Source organism: Sinocyclocheilus anshuiensis, unplaced genomic scaffold, assembly GCF_001515605.1.
Source record: "Sinocyclocheilus anshuiensis isolate Anshui unplaced genomic scaffold, SAMN03320099.WGS_v1.1 scaffold998, whole genome shotgun sequence".
Classification (NCBI taxonomy): domain Eukaryota; kingdom Metazoa; phylum Chordata; class Actinopteri; order Cypriniformes; family Cyprinidae; genus Sinocyclocheilus; species Sinocyclocheilus anshuiensis.
In genome coordinates, this window is record NW_015536513.1 from 340,619 (window position 1) to 346,605 (window position 5,987).

Genomic DNA, 5,987 nt, shown 5'->3' on the forward strand with positions numbered 1-5,987 from the left:
CACTCACTCACACACACACACACACACACACACACACACACACACACACACACACACACACACACACACACTTCTTTCTAGCACTTGAACGATGTACTGATTAACGATATCGGGAGCGAACTGAGACGCACCTTTTCTGTTACTAATATATGGATTCGCTTTACTCACAAAATAGCGTTAAATATTTAATAGCGTTATATTTAAGAATGGTTACTTTACTTTACTTAGATTGTAAAAACGTTTAAATGGACAGAACAGTTTTCATTGATTTAAACGCTTGAAACCACAAACCTGTCTCGACTCTTCACAACAGACGCAGAGCGCGGCGCAGCTCATGACGTCACACCACCAGAGCAAAATAAAAGTCCCGGTTACACACTAAGGTCTTCTGCTTCTTCTTCTTAATGTTTAACGGCGGTTGGCACACACTAAGGTCTAATACAGTATATGCATATGATGATGCTTTTTCACAGTTAGAATCACCATAAATTTTGAAACTTTTTATTTATTTTTTTGTAATTAATGTACATAACACTATACTTTGTTTTCTTACCTTGCCATTAAATTACATAACTAGTTAACGCTGCTGCATAACCGTTTCTAATATAAAGGGGGTATATGATGGCAAATTTGACATCTTTCACTCTTTTGACTATCATAATCAATCTCGTTATTTTATGTGTATGTATGTATGTATGTATTTATTTCCTTCCTCTTTTGGAAATTCATTGAAACGCTATCATGGATATTTTCTTTTCTTTTGCTATTAGGGCAAATGAGAACACAAAAATAAAAAATTTGATGCAGTTTCCGTTCATCATTTACACACCTATGATGACTTTCACTTCTGAGAGTCCTGGAAATGTGAAAAGGGTCTATACACACACACAAGGTAAAAAAAATTATAATTAGTTTAATGTCTGTTGCATTAATTTGAGTGCGTTTGGCCCCAAAGCCTGGTTCGTTTGACTAGTGTGATCGCTCCGTGTCGTTGGAAGAGGTGGGCCAGGGCACGGTTCAGTTGGGCTCGGGCGCGGTACGCATGCATTGTGAGCGCGGAACAGATACTATTTTGTGTGTGCTACTGTCATCATTACGACCGCAAACATATTCTATTACTACTACTACACTACACTTTTCAATTAATTTAATTCGTGCGTTTGGCCCCAAAGCCTGGTTCGTTTGACTAGTGTGATCGCTCCGTGTCGTTGGAAGAGGTGGGCCAGGGCACGGTTCAGTTGGGCTCGGGCGCGGTACACATGTAGTGTGAGCACTGAACTTCTGATGCCTGCACCCAGATAGCAAAATTTGTCTGGCCCACCTCTGGGCTACAAACTTGCTTAAGTTCTGGCCCAATTCTGGCTGGGTCCCCGGCCCAAAACTGGCCCACACACTGAAAACCGACTCAAACTATTTCCTCTGGCCCAGATGCGGCCCACAACCTGTAAAATGACTCCTATTGTAATGTAATTCAGCAGTGAAACACAAATACAATCATTTAAAAATATTAAAAAGGCTTTACCCTGTTGAAAAAACCAGCATATGCTGGTTAGGTATGTTTTGACGCGGGGATGCTGGTTTAAGCTGGTCCTTTGCTGGTCATGTGCTGGCAAAGGACCAGCATAAACCAGCAAAGGACCAGCTTAAACCAGCAAAGGACCAGCTTAAACCAGCAAAGGACCAGCTTAAACCAGCAAAGGACCAGCTTAAACCAGCAAAGGACCGCTGCAGCAGGTATGTCAGCACTATCATCAGGATCAGTCTCTCCCAGACCCTCCTGCTCAATTTCAGCTGGTAGCGTTTCATCTTCAGGTAGTTCTTCTACTTCAGCGTGTTCTGCTTCCCTAAAATGAGGTGCATCAATGTTACTACCTTCCCCTTCCTCAACACCATGGATTTCAGGGCTCTGTTCCCTTTCAGGAGGCTCTATTTGTTCATCTCCTTCTTCATCAATTCCTTGTTGTTCCTCTCGCCTTCTGGGTCTTAGTCTGGGCACTCTGGTACAATGATTTAAATGATACCACGTTGTGCTTCCCTCTACCTGCACTGATGTTGGGGTTGCTCTTACAACGGTATATGGGCCTTCTCTTCGTGGCTCATTCCATCTTCGTCTAAATACCCTCAAATATACCTGATCTCCAGGTTGTATTGCGCAAGGTGTTTCTTCTTCCTCTCGTGGGCCTCTGCTTTGCTCCTGAGCATTAATGGCTTCATGTATAGCCGTTAATTGTCTCATGTATGCTCTCAATTCCATTTGCAATTGTTCAAGAGGCGGTCCCTCATAAGGGCCCCTTAAATATGGGACTGGCATTGGTCTACCTGTCAACATTTCATGTGGTGTCAAGTTTGTTATTCTGTTGGTCTGCATACGGTAACTCATTAAGGCAAGAGGCAAAGCATCTACCCAATTCAATCTAGTATCAGCACAGATCTTATTCAATTTTGCCTTAATAGTCCCGTTAACCCGTTCCACCGCCCCCTGCGACTGAGGATGATAAATGCAGCCTAGCCTTTGCTTTATTCTTAATTGTTGTATTACTGTCCTTACTGTTCTTTGAATAAAAGCTGAACCATTGTCTGAGCTAATTTGGGATGGTATTCCAAATCTGGGAATTACTTCCCTTGTCAAGAATTTAATCACTGTTTGTGCTCCCTGATCTGCTGATGGAACTGCTTCAACCCATCTACTGAATCTATCAGTTATTACCAACAAGTATCTTTGCTTCTGATTGATTTTATCATGTCTGCATAATCCATTACTAAATGTTTGAATGGCCCTTCTGGGACTGGTATATGGCCAATTGGAGCAGATGTTCCTTTTCTAACGTTATTTTGGGCACAAACTTCACACTCTGACAGATACCCATCCACCATAGCTTGTAAATAAGGCGACCAATATCCCTGCCGCTTTATCTATAAAATTACCAAATACTTTAATATAAATATATATATTAACAATGAACAAATGCATTACAGCATAAACATTAACACATTTTTTAAACCACAAAGTAACAAGTAAATTATATTTATATAAAAAAACATTATGTGTCGTAATTCAGTTCAGTTCTTATCAAATGGTGTCAGTGCAGTCAAGTCAATAATATTGCTGAATATTAGGTGTCTTCAACTAAGCAAGACAAAAGGCAACAGTAGCAAAGAACCCAAACCCTATCAAACCCAGGCTCAGTCAGGAAACCAGTTCTCCTCTGGCCAAACGAACGAACATGGTGTGATTATTCCAGGCTGCATTACAAGTCAGATTGTGGATCGATATCATTCAGAACTTCTTCTGCTTGAAGAAACACCATGGTGAAGCTGGTAAAAAGGGTCTGTGCAGAGGGCTTGTCTGGTTCTCGTAGTCTTTGCTGAGGATCTGTGCTGCATGGGGCCATCAATGAGGTCTTCACAGGGATCTGTCATCTAGTTGACATGTTCTCCGGGATGTGTTGTGGTCGTTCCTGGGTGCAGGTCCACCGTCTGGTCTGGATACCGACTGGATCAGCTGACTAATATCATAAGCATTGATATTCATTCTTCTTACAAATTAACAAGTACATTAGATATTATGGGAAGTGTTGCTGCTTACCCTAATTGGTGCAGTATAAAGATCCTTTAAGGGATTTGAATTATAGAAATGTGATAGTGTGTCATGTGTATGGAAGGTTAAAGAGATGGGACTTTTAAACTCACAGAGTGTGTCTGTCTCCCGAAGTCCGGCCCTTTTGATCGGCCAGCTGGAGCCACCTCTTCATAGTCCCCTTGATCTCCATTTCAGTAGCATTAGCTTGAATGTTTTTCCAAATTGCAGCCTTGAATTCGCACCTTATATGTTTGATGAATGTTCATGTATAAGTTCATGCAGCAGCTCAGAATTTCTGTAAAAAAAAAGATGTCAGATTACATATATAAAGTGTTCAGATTAAACTTTTAAATGTATGTTTGCTCATAATAATCCCCACCACAGTAAAATATGTTAAGTATGATTTTAATCACATCATACGGCATATATACGCTTCAAAAGTTTTCATTCACTCTAAAAAATTGAACCTGCTCTAGTGCTGCAGAGCAGACCGATTAGGCCTCCATTCAGAAGAACAAAAGGTGATGCACTTACATTTTACGGCTTTCTCTTACGTATCTATAGTGCTTTTCCATGTCAGAGCTTCCCACATGGCAGTGTTACCACAAAATAAATATTATTATTAAATTCAGGTTGCACATATTGAATTGTCTTAGCAGGTGTAATGCTACAACAGCGTGCTTAGTTTGATTCACAAACAAATGACTAATTTGAAAGGTTAAGTGAATCAAATCAGACAGAGGGGCCTTTCGCACCGCGGGAACCTTTTCATAGTACCAGAACTAATTGTGGAACTAAAGCGGTGCGAAAGGCCCTAGAGCCACCCGTATAGATATTTATGGCGCCTCCAGCGCAGTCCGACTCCTATGGTTCAATAGCAATCACTCGTTGAAAAAGACGAATTGAATGAATTCTAGCAAACAAAATGGCATTTAACTCATAATTTCATTAGCTAACATTATGGTGCACTGGATACAGCTCATCAGTTTTTTATATTTAAAAATTACATAGTTATTCTAAAGAGACCGTAGCCTACTCATCAACACTCAATATATTTGGGACCGAATGGTTTTTCTGGCGTTATGTTATCATCGCAAACCTCCTAATAGAAACCATCTAAACACTATACTCTTTGTGACATTTAAAACATCAAACAACACTAGATTGTTGTGCCGGCCGAACGCTCCTCAGGATTTAACGGCCAAATCTTTCTCTCAGGCGGCTGAGTTCCTTCATTCTAGCAGCGGCCCGTCTGTGACAAAATGAACTCGGGCCGAAGGTAGATACTAGGGATGAGTCACGATTTTTGAATATTCAATTAGTTGATTTAATTATAGAATATCGAATAGGCTCTGCGATTGTCGTCTATAAAAAAAAAACAAAAAAAAAAACACGTTTTCGGTGCTGATGCGGTGGTGACGTGTTCATCTTAAATGGTTAAACTGTCCTGCAGTGATGGACGTGTCGGGCCAATCTTCATCTGGAAACAATAACAGTTAAAAGGTGCACTCAGTAATATTTTGTTTCCCTAGCGAAAATATTTATTTAATTTATTTTATGCTAAGTATACTACTATACTATGTACTTCCAGTTCTTTTCAAGTGCTTACACACAAAATCTTCACTTGTCACACGATTTCTGAAACCTGACACTCTGGAAAACCATACACTAATTCACTTTTCAATTTCATAAAACACGTTTTGCAAAACACAATGTAACGAATCAGTCCACTGAAGGCAAGAGTAGTGAAGAACTCATGTGCAGTTTATTTACAGACGTGATCCAAACATCCAAACATAAACCAAGACAGACTTGACTTGACGAGGCATGAACAGACTTGACTTGACTTGAACAAACTTGACATGAACAGACTTGACTTGACGTGAACAGACTTGACTTGACGTGAACAGACTTGACGTGACGTGAACAGACGTGACGTGAACAGACGTGACGTGAACAGACTTGACGTGAACAGACTTGACGTGAACAGACTTGACTCGCCAAGAGCGGATTACAACATCAATAACCGGACAAGGACAATTCCAAACATCCAAACATAAACCAAGACAGACTTGACTTGACGAGGCATGAACAGACTTGACTTGACTTGAACAAACTTGACATGAACAGACTTGACTTGACATGAACAGACTTGACTTGACGTGAACAGACTTGACGTGACGTGAACAGACGTGACGTGAACAGACTTGACGTGAACAGACTTGACGAGGCTTGAACAGACTTGACTTGACTTGACCAGACTTGACTTGACTTGAACAGACTTGACGAGGCTTGAACAGACTAGACTTGACTTGAACAGACTAGACTTGACATGAACAGACTTGACTTGACTTGAACAGACTTGACATGAACAGACTTGACTTGACTTGACTAGGCATGAACAGAC